Source organism: Hylobates moloch, unplaced genomic scaffold (genome assembly GCF_009828535.3).
Source record: "Hylobates moloch isolate HMO894 unplaced genomic scaffold, HMol_V3 SCAFFOLD_8, whole genome shotgun sequence".
Classification (NCBI taxonomy): domain Eukaryota; kingdom Metazoa; phylum Chordata; class Mammalia; order Primates; family Hylobatidae; genus Hylobates; species Hylobates moloch.
In genome coordinates, this window is record NW_026652283.1 from 94,990,509 (window position 1) to 95,008,079 (window position 17,571).

The window sequence follows — 17,571 nt, forward strand, 5'->3', positions numbered from 1 at the left end:
TAAAATGCACTTGAATTCTCTCCAACCAATGAGATTTCACAACCAGCTCAGCAGAAAGCTTGTTTCCAGAAAGTATATCAAAGCTGCCTTTGTTGTAAAAGTGAGATTTCAGTACTTAGATTACAGAAAATTAAGAAATATATCCACCTTTCCCTTTCTACTCCCTTTTTAGTGCACTGTGAGAAATAACATTATTGTTCGGACCCAATGAGTCAGTCAAAACATAACATTAATTTGTGGTAAGGACTTCAGTTGGCTTAAGAAAAAAGAAAAGGCAATTATCCTGGCCTATACCATCACTGAAGATATAAAAAAATGGTCTTTGGCAGAGGAGTGGGATGCATGTTTGGAGGTTATATAGACATCATGAGCAATGGGAAAGAGGGAAAAGGCTTGAAGATCTCCAAGCATCAGCAGTGATTCAGCAGGACTCATTCCAAGCATCAGAGAGACTCCCCTCAAAAAGAACCTGAAAGGCAAACAAACAATTCAAGTTTTCCCCACATCTCAACCCTAGCTGTGTCCTATCTCACCCCCACCACAACCCCTCCAACCCCCAGGTTGTCTCCTTGGAAACTCCTACTGGATTTTCTCCTATGAGACTTTCAGTTCCAAGCAAAAAAGAAAGCAAAGTGTTAGGTTTCAATCAGGCAGTAACCAAAGGTGGTTCCCCTTTAGCAGTGAGTGCTAAGAATCTTAGAAGCAACACTTTCAGAAACACTATTCCCGTGTCTTCTAATCTCAGCTATGTTACAGAACAGAGATTGGAAAACTAAAGCCTATGGGTCATATCTAGTCTGTCACCTAGTTGTGTAAATAAAGTTTCATGGAAACAGTCATACTCATTTGTTTACATATTGTTTATGGCTGCTTTTATCCTACAACAGCAAAACTGATAGCTATAACAAAGACTATATGGCCTACAAAGCCTGAAATATGTACTACCCTTTACAGGAAAAACCTCTGGGTTCAAAACACCTGCAAATTCTGGATAAAATGCTCAAAATATTTTTAAGGGAGGGGTGAGATGGCAAGGAAATTAGTCAAAAATGACCCCCCAAAAGAGAAGCCACAAAAGTGAGTGAGCACTTAAGCTAGTGAATGACCTTGAAGATACAGGATCATCATACAAAGAAACCTGCAATCAGTGACTCCCACAAAACCTGGAGCCCTAAAGAGTGACAACCTCACCAGGCAAACTAGCAAAGAACCTATCTCAAAAAGAGTGACAGTAAGGAAGGTTGCCTCATTTAGTCTTGTTTCTGATTAAAGGGGAAAGAAGTCTCTCCTAAGAATTTATAACCACTACCCAACTCTCAGGCAAAATTGGAGCTAAAATTCACACTGTCAATGTGGCATAAAAACAACCAAGCCAAAAGTTAACTTAAACTAATTGAGATTGGTAGTATCCCCACGGCTCAGCAAGAGCTCATGCAAGTCCTCTTTGGAGGAATGCACGTTACATACAAGCCTTAAGAAATTTCAGCTTATAATGTTCGATCATAAGGAATATGAGCTCACAATCAGAATTACTTAACACATGAGAAAAATAAGCCACTTGGGGTCAGTAAACAACAAAATCAATTCTACCAATAATAGCAGCAATAATAATAAAAACAGCTAAGACTCGTATAGGTTACTCTGTGGTGTGCTAGATACTTGTCTTAAGAACTTTATATTTATGGAAGCATTTAATCTTCAAAATAATCCAGTGAGTAACAATTACTTTATCCTTATTTGCCAAATGAGCAAAGTAAAGCACAGCATCTTCAGATTTTAGAATAATTAGATTCACATAGAATCTAAAAAATATGTGTGTAATACATTTGAGGAAATGTCATTAAAATCATGTCTCAAAATGACCTAGCATATTTGAAAGACTCAAAGAGAACTTGTAGAAATGAAAAATACAATAAATGAAAATAAAAACTCAAAAGGTAATTTAAATCACATATTAGACCCAGTTGAAGCATGAATTATTGAACTAGAAATAGTCCCAGAATGACAAGAGAATTACTCAATTGAAAGATAGATGCCAAAAAAAAAAAAAAAAAATGAGAAAAGCTACAATGTAGCATAGAGATAAAAAGTACAATCAGAGATAATGAGATCTAAGACATGCCTAACTGGAGTTTTAAAAGGAAATAATAGACTGCTAGATAGATAATATTTGAAGAGCTAATGGCTTAAGATTTTACAGAATTGATAAAAGACATAAGTTCTCTAATCATTAATTAGGATAAATAAAAAGAGCCCCATGCCAAGACACAATGTAATGAATCTGCCAAACACCAAGAAACAAGGTCTTTAAAGGTTCCCAGAGAAAACCAGATTACCTCCAGAGTCATGACATCTAGACTGATGGCTGACTCCCAGCAGTAATGGTGGAATCCATTTAAAGTAATGAAATAAAAGAGCTGTCAATGAGGAATTTTATAACCATCAAGGCAATATTTTTTAAATGCGGGTAAGATAAAGACAGTTACAGACAAACAAAACATGGATTAGCTTCCAACAGACATTTAATAATGTAATTCCTAAAGAATATACTTTAGTAATATTTATAATATTTTTAATGAAGTATATTCTTTAGAAGTAAGAAAGAAGAAAAGAATTTCCAATGGAATATTAGAGATCTACTAATGAATAGTGAGCAAAGAAAATAATTAAAATGTGGATAAATTTAACACATTTAATTGTAAAAACAATTACATAAGGACATAGCAATGTCCCTTTTGTGTGTTAAAATGTGAATAAAATACAAAAAAGTTTTTAGGTAAAAAGATATAGATTCTGGGAGAGTATTTGAGAATTAAATATTTCAAATTTTCTACATTTTGGGGAAAAGGCAATTTTTTAATTTATTTCAGACTTTATTAAATTACATACATGGTAAAAACTTAGAGTAACCAATTAAATAAAATAAATGGAATTTTAAACCTCCAAAATAATTCAAGAAAACTAAGGAAATCACGAGGGTGGGGGGAACCTCACTTGATTCAAAGGAAAAAGAAATTTAAAGCTAGACAAATGGAAAGTATAAAATAAGAGAATGGGAATAAATCCAAATATATCAGTAATCACTGTGAATGGAAATTGACTAACCCTACCAGTTAAAACGTATAGTAAAACTAGATAAAAATATACCTAAAACATGAGGGTGAAGAAAAGCTGTGAATTAAATGTATAAAAACAATGTATTAAGCAAATATCAGCATGTAAAACAGTATCACACAAAAATCAGATTTAAGGTAGAAAGCACTATTTGTTACTAAGGAGGTTGCTTCATAATGATTTTTAAAAACTCAATACTCCTCCCAAGAAGATATCACAATTTCGAACTTTTATACATTTAAAAAACATAGGCTCAGAATATAAAACTCAAAATTTGATAGAACTACCCAAAGAATTGGATAATTCCATAGCATGAGATTTTAACACACCTCTTCCCATAATCAACAAGTAGGAAACAAAGTCAAATAAAGAAGGTTAGGACATTATAAATAACAAATTTCATCTAATGAACTTATAAAATGGATTCACATGTAATACACATGGAATACATTTATAATAAATTTATTATTTATGTGCTACAGCCCAAAACTGAAGTACATACATTGTTTTCAAGAATTGTTTCGTTGGCAGTTAAATGGTAAGAGTTCATCTGTTTAAAAAGATGTTGAAAGTAATTGTAGCAGAAAATTATGATGGCTAGAATTAACATAGTGGTAATGTGGACAAATAGAGGTGAACAATTTTAAAAGAGATCAAGGAGGAATATTCATAGGACTTGGTAATTGATTAAATGTTGAGTACAAGAGACAGGAGGAGGCAAGGAAGAGATCCTGTCTCCAGATTGAAAAAAAATGTGCAGGATTTTGTTCTATTCTCTGAGTTACAGAAAAACAGGAGAACTACAATCAGAGTTCCAGGGGTGAATTCCATATGGGATGTGATAATTCTGAGGTCCAAGAGTCATAGCAAAGATTCAATAGGCAGGTGGTTTTATAGTCAAAGACTCGGCTAAATATTTGCTTTGGAGATACTGTTTTATGGCATTTGTTGTTAGAATATTGATATTAATTTAAATATTTGGATAAGAGGATATGACATGGTGACATGAGTAGATTGAGAAGAAAACAGCAAAATGGAAGAGATAGGTGAAATAGAAGGCTATATTAGTTATCTATTGCTACATAACAAATACTCCACAACTTAGTGACTTTTATTTACTCATACTTTGCAGCTCGGCAATTTGTGCCAGGTTTATTCAGGTATTTCGTCCACTGATCTCACTTGCAATAACTCATATAGCTACAGTGGATTGGTGACTCAAATGGACTGATTCATCTAAAACAGTCTCCTTTCATCTGGTTATCAGGAAGTCAGAATATCCTAATTCCCTTTCATGTGACCTTACTAGCAGTTTAGCTCCATACAGCACATCCATACTATGGGTTCAGAGTTCCAGTCAGTCAGAGGAGAACAAACCTATTGTGCAAGCACTTTTTAAGTCTTTGTTTGCATCATATTTGCTAATTTCTCTAAATCCTATTTGCTAATTTCCTTAAAGCAAATCATGTGATTATTATCAGATTCAATGGATACAGAAATAAACTCCATTTCTTGATTGAGGATCAACAAAGTTGCATTGTATAGGGACAAGTGCACATGGATAAGAGATATTATTGAAGTCATCTTTGCAATCTACCATAGAGATCCAGCAAAGAACTACTAAGTTGGAGAATTGTGTGCAGAAAGCCCAAGAGCATCTTAATGCACAATCCAAGGGGACAGAGTTTGGAGAATGATGAAGTGATTCCCCATGTCAAATACTGTCAAAGGGTCAAGTAAGACAAATCTGAAGATAAGTCACAGGATTTATTAACAAAGAGATTGCTAGTGCTCTTATCAGGAACAGTATGCAAGTGGTAAGGGCACAACCGCAGAGGATTGAGGAGAGAATTGAAAGGAAGTAAATGCAAAGGGCTCATTCAGGAAGCCTAGTCTTGAAGAAGGAGTGAAAACTACAGCAGTAAGAGAAAGTGGGATGACCAAATAGTCTTGTTCCTCTTTAATATACGACATACATAAAACAGAGCACCATTCAGAGTTAATAGGAGAGACCAAAGGATAGGAATATCAGGTGCAGCTGCAGGAAAGAGAGAAGTAAAAATGATGAAGACTGACCTTTAGACCTTTCTGTAACAAGAAGAAAGGTGAAAGCTATCAGAAATTCAAAGTGACTAAAAGCAAAGAAAAATGTAAGTGCATACCCACTTTCACACTGTCCTATGCAAGGGCCCAGTGTGTGGCTTTTCCCCACAAGTTACAGTACAAATAGAGTTTAGTTGATAGAACGTTAAGTTTGGAATAAAAACAAACCTGACCTTAACACACATTAACTGAGCAGCCTGGTGAAAGTAATTGAACATTTCTGATAATCTATGTTTCAGCCCATGCATAGAATCATAACAGACCCACACTGTTTGTGAAGATTATATGTGATAACATATCTGAAGATAACATACAACTTCAGTTTTCTCCTCCCTCAACAGCTCCAGCTCACCGAATGGGTTGCATGGCATCAGGCAAACTGTGACAACTTTCTGAGTTCTTGTTTCTCCATCTATAGAAGTGCAGACTGACAAATGGGCTTTCCAGACTCCTTCCAATATTGATGTTTTAGATACCATGACATCTCAGGAATGGCTTCAGCCTATAACCTAGCAGGCATTTGGAAGAAGGACAAGTTTATATGATGGTAGAGAAAAGGCCCAGAGTGGACATCCTGGAAGCTCCTCGAAACCATGAACAATGCTGTGCAGGCTTTGAATGAAGAGGCAAGAATCACAGAGCCTGATGAACAAAGAAGTCTATGTGGTAACTTGATGGCAACCTTACTGAGTGAAGTACTTTTCTAGAAATTTTACAATCCTTCTCTGGAACTGGCAACCTGACAGCTGCCAAAGCTCATGCCTCTCCTCATCCAGTAAATATTTACCAAACGCCTATTGTGGGCCAAGCATTATGCTAGACATTTGGGGTATAATAGTGATCAAAGGCATCATTTTGAGCAGCTAATATTCTAAAAAAAAAATATGTTACATGGTAATAAGTGCTATATAGAAAAAAATAAAGCAAGGAAAGGGAGAGGGGGAGCTGGTGGATAGATGCAGGTGTTACTTTAAATAAAACTGTCAGAGAAGGCTTCACTGAAAAGACAATGCTTAAGTAGAGACCTAAGAATGATGAAGGCAACAGCCATTTGGACATTTGGAGAAGATCAAACCAAGAAGAGGAAACATTAAGTGTCAAGGCAGGAATGTATCAGGTATGTTCAAGCCCAAATTCAAGAACAACACTTGTCATGGCCACAATCCACAACATTATGAGACTCCTTTATAGCTATTTTCATAGAGCTCAGTTGATATAATAAGTATTAAACATCAAATAGATTCAGGGTCCCACAACTCTGACCCCTGCTGTCCCCTCCCCTCACATAGCCATGAGTTACTTGCAATGCACCATGATATCTACACTGATTTATCATAAGTTCACACAGCCTCTAGATATGGTTCCCTCAGCAACCATACTTTTCTTTTTGTTATATTAGTTTCCTTTTCTTTTTAAAGGATAAAACTATTAGTTGGGAAATCTATTTTGTTCAGCTGTAAGCCATTTCCCTATTAACACTATCCAAAACATACTTTAAGATTAAAGCTTTTTCCTTTGGAGAATAAATTCCACATTTCAGCATAGCCATCCAGTCTCCAGGATTATTTATTCCCACATAGCAATGACCCCCTAACTTGCAGTTTATCTCTCACATTCTTTCTTATGCCCCCAATTTTATTTTTGCTTCTATGTGATAAATTTCAGGCAATCTGGAGCCAAGAAGAAGCAAATTTTGAGATAAGGATGTAAAGGTGTTAAAAGCATTTATTATGAGCCTAAGGGTGTCTACTTAAAATGCTGATGTTCTGTTATCCACCTGATATAATTGAGAAGCTGAGAATCTGGAGTGGTGAATTTCATTCCATGGCTCTTCACAATTTTCAAAGCCTTTTCATATGCCTTAATTTACTGTCACATCATTCCTTCCCTCACTATTGACCTCCTAATCACTAAATTCCATGGAAATTCTGGGTTTCCACTGACCTTGGCCTCCCTGCAGCATTTGAAGCTCCTGACACATTTGCTGCTATGTTCTCAGCAGTGTGATTCTATCCAGTTTCTTCCCATCACTTTCTTTACTAGACCTTATAGGTAGACATCTCTTTCTTAACACACTCCAGTTTTGGTGTTTCCCTGAGTTCTGGCCCAGCCCTTTTTACTGTAAGATATCCAGAACCTCTTGAGTCCCCTGCCTTGTATATGCCAAGGATTCCCAAACATAGCCTCTAGTCCTAATCACTTATTCTCCACTCATCTGGCTCTGAGTTTCCAGTTGTCAGGAGGACCTGGGGGTCTCACAGGTGCCACAAACTCAGCAAGTCAATAACCAAATGGTTTGTATCCAGTGCCTTTGCACATGATGTTCTGTACTGACTTTCTTTCTCTCATCCCCACTGTGGCCCCAACTAGTACATTTTCACAACCCATTCCCTGTTCAGACTTTTGCTCAGACATTGCGTCCTCTGTGATCCTTCCCAAAACAATAATCAATTTCTCCTTTATACTTCTTCTGCAATAAATAACTTTGTACTATTGCTGTAATGAACATCTATCACTGCATATACACACTATGCTGTTACTTTTGTTGCACTAGGATTTTTAAAGTCATCAATGGTTTTGTTGATCTCTATTTCCCCAGTGCCTAAAACTGCAGTCAATAAATGTGTATTGAATAATAAAAGGAAGAAGGTGAGGAGGGAAGGAAGGAAAAAGGAAAGAAGGAAGGAAGGAAGAAGGAAGGAAGGAAGGAAGGAAGGAAGGAAGGAAGGAAGGAAGGAAGGGTTGACGGGAAAGAGAAAAGAAAGGAGAGTGTCCTAATCAATTTTTGTTGCTTGTAAAAGAATACTTTAAACTGGGCAATTTATAAAGAAACAAAATGTATTTCTTACAGTGCTGGAGGCTGGGAAGTTGAAGGTCAAAGAGACACATCTGGTGGTGATAGCCTTCTTGTTGGGTAGGACTCTGCAGAGTCCCAAGGTGATGAACAGCATCACATGGCATGAGAGCTGAGTGTGTTAATATGCTAGATCAGGTCTCCCTTCTCTTATAAAACCACTACTGCCACTCTAATGATAAACCATCGATCCATTAATTCATTATCCATGAATGAATTAATCCATACATGAGGGTTCTACCCCAATCACTTCTTAAAGGCCCCAGCTTTTAATACTGCTATGTTGGGGATTTTCAATGTGAGTTTCTGAGGGGACATTCAAACCATAGCAGGAGTTCTCAAAACATGTCTTAATTTATATATAGAAAAAAACAGATTCCAGGAAATTTTAAAACTTGCCCAAATCCCCATGGCCAGAAACTGTAATTCCCACACTCAGATGCAGCCTTTTGATTTCAAATGACCAGCACTTTCCTCCTACACTACAGGAGCCTCAGCTGCCACTTTTCCTTCTGTTTTGCTAGAAAATAGCATGGGCATTTTTAAAAAGATAAACCAGGATGGATAATTCTTTTGGCCTACAACTGGGACAGGACTTTTCACCCAGCCTTCCCTGTGCTTCTGCAACTTAAGAGAGAAAAAGTATGTTGATCTCAGCAGTCAGCAGGAAGTCATCAAAGCATTTCTCAGACAAATCCTACAGGCTTGAAGGTGTGTCCAGACACATCTAACCCCGTGATTGTTTCATAGTATGCAATCCCAAGCGAACAAGTTGGGAAATGAAAGGTTGTGAGCATGGCTCTCTCCTGCCAACCATGTCTCTGGCATTGCAGTCGCACTGCTTTTAGAGCTTTCGGAGACCCTTGATACTCTGCCCTATGGAAGCACTCCATCCAATGCCAGTGAAATAGCTAAATCCAGTGGGCAATATGAATATACTGGACATTTCTGTCTACTAGAGTTTCCTTGATAATGAGTGAGCATAAGAGGATGAGGATGAGAAGAAGAGAAGGGCCTGGTTCTGTCCTCACTCCTCACCAGGCAGCTTGGTCCTGGCCTGCTTCAATGCGCACAATGTGTCAAGTGAAACATTGGCCGGGATTCCTGACAAACTCAGGCTTTTGCTGCTCAGAGTCCAGATTGGGGCCTTTACTTCCTCATTGGCAGGAACTAGCTACAACGGAAGGGGAGCAGCACAGCAGGGCGACTGCCAGAGGGCAAAAGCTTCTTTAGAGCTCAATGCTGAGTGAGCTTCTCACTCTCACCAGGCCCTTCCAGTTATGAAAATTTGCCGCCATTTGGAGATTGTGGCAGCAGTGAAGGTACATAGCTCAGCTCTCTCACTTCGAGAAAGGGCTTTCCTTTCAGCTGCAAGGACTGCAGTTATCTGATGGCTTCTAGCTGTCTAGTCCTCTGATTTCACCTCGGTTTCAAGGAAGGCTGTACTCTTCCAGGGCAGCCCCCAGCTATGGCAGGTGTTCTAGGACTTGGACATTTCAGTACTATGCAGGACTCCTCCAGTGGATAATCCTTGCCCTGGGGCTATTTTTGGGTTGGTCAAGGCTTTATGACTTCAGCACTACAGTCAGAGTTTCCCTCCCTCCTCCACACTCTGTCACAGGCTTTGCACTCCAACCCCAATAAGTCTTTTGCACTCCTAACTCTGTATCAGCACCTGCTTCCAGGAGAATCTAAATGACACAGTGGTCTCTCCTGGGATCCTGCCATTTATCTGTGCTTCCCAGTGATGTTTACTCTTACTTTTCTATTTGGTGATATTTTTACTCTACCTATCTAATGATATTTTTGCTCTGTTTGTTACTATCCATTAATCAGTTGGAGGTTGACTGTGGCATAACCGGGGAAAGAAGACATCATTTTCAAATGCAACACTAATTTGTGTACTAAAAGAGAAATTACTTCACTAAGGGTAATTACTCCAACTAACATTCTAACCTCAACACCCATTGTATGGCTTCCAGTTTATGCCCTCATGGACACAGGCCTGAGCTCTAAAGGACTGTCCATGTCCTGCCGCCACTTTAAAAAGTTCTAACTGTCAACTCTCCTAACTTTATCTGGGCATTCAAACACTGATTCTTAAAATGACAAATTACTGGCACAAACAAAAAAGATTAAATATAAAGAAAATTTGGGTTTTTTCCTTTCCAAAATATAGTCTATTTTTGCCTCTTTAATCTTATTACTAGCTGGATAGGGACTTTCAGTTCACAGCCCATTCCCCTGAGGGGAAGTAAGAGAGGAGAATTCCTTTGGTGGTAGGAGGGGGCATTACAAAGTTGAAGGGAAGAAGGAGGATGGAAAGTATCCTATGAGTTAATTAATAACTCATTTTTGTAATGGGAGCTGTCGGGGTTCCTCCCTGCATCCTTTCCTGAGCCAGTGCCCCCATCCCCGGATGATGTGAGTACTGGCTGCTTGTGACTAACTGACCCCTGCACCCTCCTCTGAAGAAATGACATAGGCTGATCTGCAGCTGACCTACCACCACCGTGGGCTATAATCAGTGACTTACTGAGATGGAGGCCTGAATAACTGGCCCCCATTCCTAAGGTAAGTTTTTTTTCCTTCAGGCCAGTTCTTTGCGTCCTAAAAAAACTTCTCTACAAAATAGTCACTGTGGTAATGGCCGTGCTATTTGTGAAATTGGTAAGAAATAGGCATCGAGTTTGCCTTAATTCACATAGAAAAAAAGGTTAATTTATTAATCTATCCATTTACCCCACATTCATTTAAGATGTACTCTCTACGTAGCTCTATGCTATGCTGACCTCAACATTATGGCTTAAAAACTTAATGGCTTAAAATAATGATAACCTTTATTTTTCTCATGAATCCGAAATTTGGGCAGAGGTGTCGAAGATAACTCATCTCCGCTCCACATGACATTAGCTGGAGCAGCTCAAAGGCCAGGGACATTCTTATCCTTTCAATGTGGCAGCTGATGCTGGCTGGTGACTGAGCCCTCCACTGTGACTGAAACTACCACACATAGCCTCTCACATGGCTGCTAGGTTTTCTTACAGCATGTTGGCTAGGTGCCCCAAGAGAACAAGGCAGAACTTGTATCACCACTATGACAACCTCAGAGTCTCATAGCATCCTTTCCACCATAGTCATGGGTCTATCCAGATTCAAAGAAAGAAACTGCTCAGTGGAGGCATGTCCATGTCACACTGTAAAAGGTCATTTGGAATGGGATATATATATATGCAGCCAACTTCAGGAAATACAATCTTCAACAAAAATATAAGAGGTACACCCAAAGCCAGTTGACCTTTATAGCCACTTTCATAGGGTGATGTGAGTGTAAGCCAGAAAGCAAGGGTGGGAGTGAGCCCAGGGAAGTATGGCACCAGCATACCCAGCCTTCCTAGGCTAGAGCAGAAGGCCAAAGGGATTGTCATTTTCATAACATCCCTGAGAACACAGTACCCACTGGCTGTGTACGTCAGATGCTATCTTCTCTCTGCTTTTCCAATCATGGCAGAAACTGTTGTAGCCAGTTTTATGGTTGATTTCATGGTTGAGTCCCTTTTTTTAGGTAAAAGAAAAATACCAGGTGAAATTAAATTTAATTAAGGATTCTTGAACAGATAGAAACATGGAAAACGAAATTGAAAACCCTTGCAATATCTTATTATAGAGAAGCAATTGAAGCTATGCATTCCTCTAATGTCCAGGATTGCCAAAAGTAGTAATTTTTTTCATTATCCCTCATGTTTCTTTATTGAGCATATTTCTTTAAAGAAATCAGAGCCACAAGAAACAATTTGGTCTGTCCTATTACTCCTGATATCTATGTAGTAGGCAGGAGGCAGAGAAAATAAATTACAAAGGGCGTGATCTTCAATGCCAGCAGAGCTTGGGTCCAAATCCTAGTTTTACTGTTTATTAACTTTATAACCTTGGACAAGTTTCTTAAACTCCTTGAGCCACATGCAGCAAATATTTATTGAGTGCCTATGCAAGCCAAGCAATGTTTTAGGTACTGAAGACAAAACAAAACAAACAACATCAAAACACAAAGTCCATGCCTTCACGGAGCATGCATTTTAGAGGGAGAATAAACAAAAAGCAGCTTATGTCAGTGGTGATAAGTGCTATGCAGAAAAAAATAATACAGGAGAGAAAGAACAAAGCATGAAGACAGTAGGGTAAAACTGGACCAGTAAGACCTCTCTTGCGACAACCTGGAGGAAAGGAGGGAGACAGCCACACAGATGTCTGAGGAAAGAACATACCATAAAGAGGAAACAAATGCAAAGAGCCTGAGGTTCCATTGTGCTTGTCATGTTTAAGGAACAGTGACAAGAAACCCCAAGGAAGTCGAAGTGACAAAAGTAAGTAGAATGGAGGGGAAAGATGGAAGAGGAGATTGGGAAACAGAAATGTATGTAGCCAGACCAAGGAAGGCTTCATAGACCACAATAAGAATGGCAGGTTTACTGCAGAGTGTGGCAAGCCATTGGATGGCATTGGACAGAGAAGTGATATGATCAGACCTCAATGTTTTTCACGAATCACTTTGGCCACTGGGTGGAGAGCAGGGAGTCAAGGGCAGAAGTAGGGCCACCAGTTAGGAGACTATTAAAGCAGTCCAAGTGAGAGATAGTTGTGGCTTGGATCAACAGGCAAGTAAGGAAATAAGAAATGGTTTGATCCTGGTTATATTTTGAATATAAAAGCCAAGTGAATGTGCTGATGGAACAGAAATAATAAAAGTATGGGAAGGCTGTTATGAGAATAAAACAAATAATGTGCGAAGTACCTTGCATACTGCTATATTCTCAGAGAATATAATTTGCCAGCCCACTTCTGCCCCCACACTCCTACATTTCTTACAAGTAAAGCAAAATCCCTGAGAATTCACATGATATGTTGGAATGATAGGAGTGAAGAGAGGGGAGAGGAAGTTCCTGCTTTAGGGAGCACAGACACAGCTGCCTTCCTTCCTCCCAGGTTGCCAAAATTCATTCCACCCTGGAGTGCCCTAGCTAAGAGGAAACTAGAAATCCTACACAGGTCAGCTAGAAAAATTACAAGTGTTCTCTCTCTACCTCAGCCCTTTGCACATGCCACCTTCTCCCTCTCAAATCCTCCTTTGCTTTGGTTCTGCATCTGGGACCTGCTACTGATCCTGTAAGAGTCAACTTGTAATTAGAGAGCAATTTTCAGGACTCTTACCCTCACCTTGTCCCTCTTCCTTCTATGTCAGATACTGTCTCTGTCACTCCCCATCAAGCAGAAGCTTGCCATTACTTCATACTTTATGACACGGGGATCATGGCAGGGTAGAAAATCCATCTACGTTCCTTTTTTTGTCTACAAGGACAATGTTGTTTCTTCGTTTGTTCTGTAACTGATATGTTCTTCCTCACAAGCATCCCCCAGGTGAGTAAAATAAGAAAACTAAATTTAGTTTAAGCTCGGATTCTTGGATCTGATTCTAAATGTAAAGACTGTTGAATTAAGCTAAATCCTCAGAGATCCTCAGAGTCTCTGCCATGTCTAAATCTATACTTTTGGTAGGGTCATCTTGCCTCTCCCTACAGGCAAGTTGCTGTCCCCATGGCAAGTCTCTCCTCTCAGCACACCTCCTCTCCCTTCCTGAGTTATGTTCATGCCACTGGAAAACCAAAGGTAATTCAGGGTTGCCAACTCCATCCCATCCACAGCCCTGGCCATTGGATTCCCTTGTCCCCATTTCCATCTCCCTTCCTCCTTCCACATCTGCCAGAACCAGACAGAGTGGATTTTCCTCCCTGGTTTTTCCGGATTTGCAGTGACCTCCCATGCACAAAATTCTATGACCAACTCTCTTGAGATTTCTGAAGCTCTTCTCATAGGCTCTATCTCATCCCCCTGAGTGTATTATCGGGTGGGTGGGCTGTGGAGAAGGGAATCTAGTGTCCTTGAATTGACCTGGTGCCCTGTGACTCTCTTCTGGCTTAGGCTGTGAAGAGGTAGGGCTAGCCTGTGCCCTAGAGTGTATTCCCTCAGGGAAGGTCAGTCCCACCCCAAGCATTCAGCCAGAAGCTGCTATGATGTCTCTGGCTGGTGTGACTAGCCTCTCTGTTTCTTCAAGAGCTGGAGGTACTATTCCTCCCTTGGACTCTCCCTGATGCCTCTCAGAGATACTTAAAGTCTCTGCCCTGTCTAAGTCCATACTTGCTATAGGGTCATCTTCCCTCTCCCCACAGGCAAGTGGCTGTCCCCATGGTAAGTCCCTCCTCTTGGCACAACCCCTCTCCATTCCTGAGTTCTTTTCATGCCACTAAAGGAACTAAAGGTAATTCAGGGATGCCAATTCCATCCCCATTCACAGCTCTGGCCATTTGATTCCTTTAGCCCCATTTCCATCTTCCTTCTTCTTCCCACATCTGCTATAACTAGAAAGAGCAAATTTTCCTCCCTGTCTCTTCCGGATTTGCTGTGACCTCCCATGCATAAAATTTTATGACCTAGTCCACCAGACCTACTTCTGCTATGTTAAATGGGAACTAAAATAATGTAGAACATTTTCTATCTTAATGAAGACTGTCCTTCAAGCCTGTGTCTGTTATCTAACATCACAATAATGCTGCATAACAAACAACTACAAAACCTTAGAGTACTCTAAATGAGCACTTATTTAGCTCATGTATCTGGATGTTGACTAGGGTCAGCTGACTGAGGCTGGATTCCATGGAGGTGGTTGTTTCTCTTCTCTCCCCTGTGACAAGCAAGCTACCCAGGCACATTATTCTCAAGGCGGTGGTGGAATAAAGGAAGAAGCCCAAATGAGCAAGCATCTTTCCAGCCTCTACTGGCCTCAGGTCTGCTGATATTCCACTGGCCAAAGCAAGTCACATGGAGTAGTGTAATATGCTCCCCTCAAATTAGAGAGCACTTTAACTTGCATGTGTAAGGTTGTTTCTGATGAGGAAGTAAAAAGCAAGGACATGAACATGGACATCTGGACTATTGACTATTTTAGAATGACTCTTCTACAATCCCTATTTCCATACCTCCACCATGAGACTGATGATTATTTTGGACCAACTTGAATTATTATCCCTGTTATAGAGTTAATCTATTAATCAGTTTGTCACCATTAAGTTGCAACCCCTCTTAAGGTCAGGGGCCATGTTTTATTTATCTTTGTAAGCCCTGAGTGCCTCGATATAGTATCTGTAATGGATAATATAGTTGCCTCCTGTTCCAGTTCCCAACAAGTTCATCATCTCCATCTGAGACCACCTTAGTCTGGACCTTATTGTTCATATCACTATTAGCATTTTTGTCAAAGCCATTCAACAAGACTCTAGGAAGTTCCAAAGTTTCCCACATTTTCCTGTCTTCTCCTGAACCCTCCAAACTATTCCAACCCTGCCTGTTACCCAGTTCCAAAGTCACTTCCACATTTTCGGGTTTCTTTTCAGCAATGCCACACTCTACAGGTACCAATTTACTATGTTAGTCCATTTTCATGCTTCTGATAAAGACATAACCCAAGTCTGGGAGAAAAAGAGGTTTAATTGGGCTTACAGTTCCACACAACTGGGGAGGCCTCAGAATCATGGCAAGAGGTGAAAGGTACTTCTTACATGGTGGCAGCAAGAGAAAATGAGGAAGAAGCAAAAGTGGAAACCCCTGATAAACCCATCAGATCTCATGAGATGAGACTTATTAACTACCATAAGAACAGTATGGGGGAAACCGCCCCCCATGCTTCATATGATATCCTACTGTGTCCCTCTCAAAACACGTGGAAATTATGGGTATAAAATTCAAGATAAGATTTGGGTGGGGACACAGAGCCAAACTATATCAGACATATCCCTCCATAAGTTTGTATGAGAATATGTCAAGGGCAAAGCTAATCAGTGAATGATATTCCCCTGGATACAGAATTCAGGGATGGTTTTTTCAAAGTGAAGCTCAGAATTCCTGTTAGCTTGTACAAACTAACACCTAACTTCCTCGACATAAGTGAGAAAATAGCCTGGTTCACATAGCCCTGGTCCACTGGCAGCCAAATTGCTCCCATCAGGAAAGCTAGTCTAGCACAAAGCAGACCTGAGAGAATCACAGATGAAAGAAGATGGAGAAATAAATTGGGCCCTGCCTCTTAAGTTTTCAGTTAAATACTTCACACTCCCATATCCCTACTCCTTGGCATTCTCTGTGCCCTTCATTCTGCTTAGTTTTTTCCATATCACTTATCACCTGAAATATTGCATATGTATTGAGATGAACACATTAATTTGTTGTTTCTCTATCTTCACACACTAGAAGGCAAGCTCCTCGTGGCTGCAGACTGTTTTATTTACTGTTCTATCCTCAGCATCCAGAACAGTGTCTGAAACATAAAATGTACTCAGTAAGAATTTGCCAAATAGATGAATGAATGAGTGGATAAATTAATGAATAAATTATTTAGGTCAGTTTGAGTTTTCCATGAATTACCACTAGAAGACTCCTGATACACACTGTTCAATACACACTTGCTGAATAAGTGTGTACTGAATCCTGACACACACAGTTCAATACACACTTATTCACCAAGTGTGTATCGAATAGTGTGTATCAGGATTCCTTTAGTGGTAATAAATGGAAAACTCAACCTAAATTGACCTAAACAATTTATGGATGGAAGAATTGATGAGAGCATGAGACACAAGAGCTGTCTTCAAATATTCAAAGGCCATGCTGTAAAAAAAAAAATTAAAAAGAAGCATTAGATTCATTTAATTCATTCATTCATTCTTTGTGGTTTCAGAAGTGGAAGTTGTATTAAGGCTCAATATAAAGAACAGTTTTCTAACAAGCTGTTCAAGATGGAATGTGTTGACACAGTAGGTAATGAGGTTCCTGTCACTGGTGGTAAAACAGGTGAACCCAAGCTACTGATAGAAACTATAGAGCGTATTCTTACAACAGTGACAGGCTAGATGCTGGATCATTTTCAATATTGATAATGTATAATTCTAGACTTCTTTCCTGGGCCTCCAGGATACATATGCATCTTAAAATGTGAACCGGTGAGAATGTCTCTTCATTATGTAGCTGTCATTTGCAAAGATTTTCTGTCTAGTCTTAGCTATGACATTTAGAGTCCTGTGACTTTGGGAAGGTCAGCTTGCCTCAGGGAACCTTGGTTTACTTATCTGCAAAAGGAGGGGATAGGAGTGAATAAATGAAATATTTCAAAATTATATTTGTGAGGACTCTTTGGCAGCTTGATGCTGTACTAAAAGCTTTATAGTAGCCTTGGTTTAATGTGATTTTAATAATTACAGAAATCTTTACACTGTAAGGGACACAGTACTATTAACCTCTTTCTACAAATCAAGAAACAAACACTCAGAAAAAAACACTAAGTAATTTTTCCCAGGTCACAACACAAAGAACTTCTGAAACATGGAATCTGAATTATTAATCAGGACCCCAACTTGTTGATCTAGAGCTTTTAAGTCAATCAAGATTGAGAAAAT

At 39.4% G+C, this 17,571-nt stretch overlaps 1 long non-coding RNA gene across 1 annotated transcript in view; it reads right to left on the minus strand.

Annotated features, from left to right (window-relative positions):
* Nucleotides 1-229: 229 nt before the first annotated feature.
* LOC131384131 (uncharacterized) overlaps nucleotides 230-17,571 on the minus strand; it is a 38,976-nt gene continuing 21,634 nt past the window's right edge. Inside the window, exon 5 of the long non-coding RNA XR_009214689.1 lies at nucleotides 230-469. This is a non-coding gene — a long non-coding RNA (uncharacterized LOC131384131). The remainder of the gene's footprint in view (nucleotides 470-17,571) is intronic.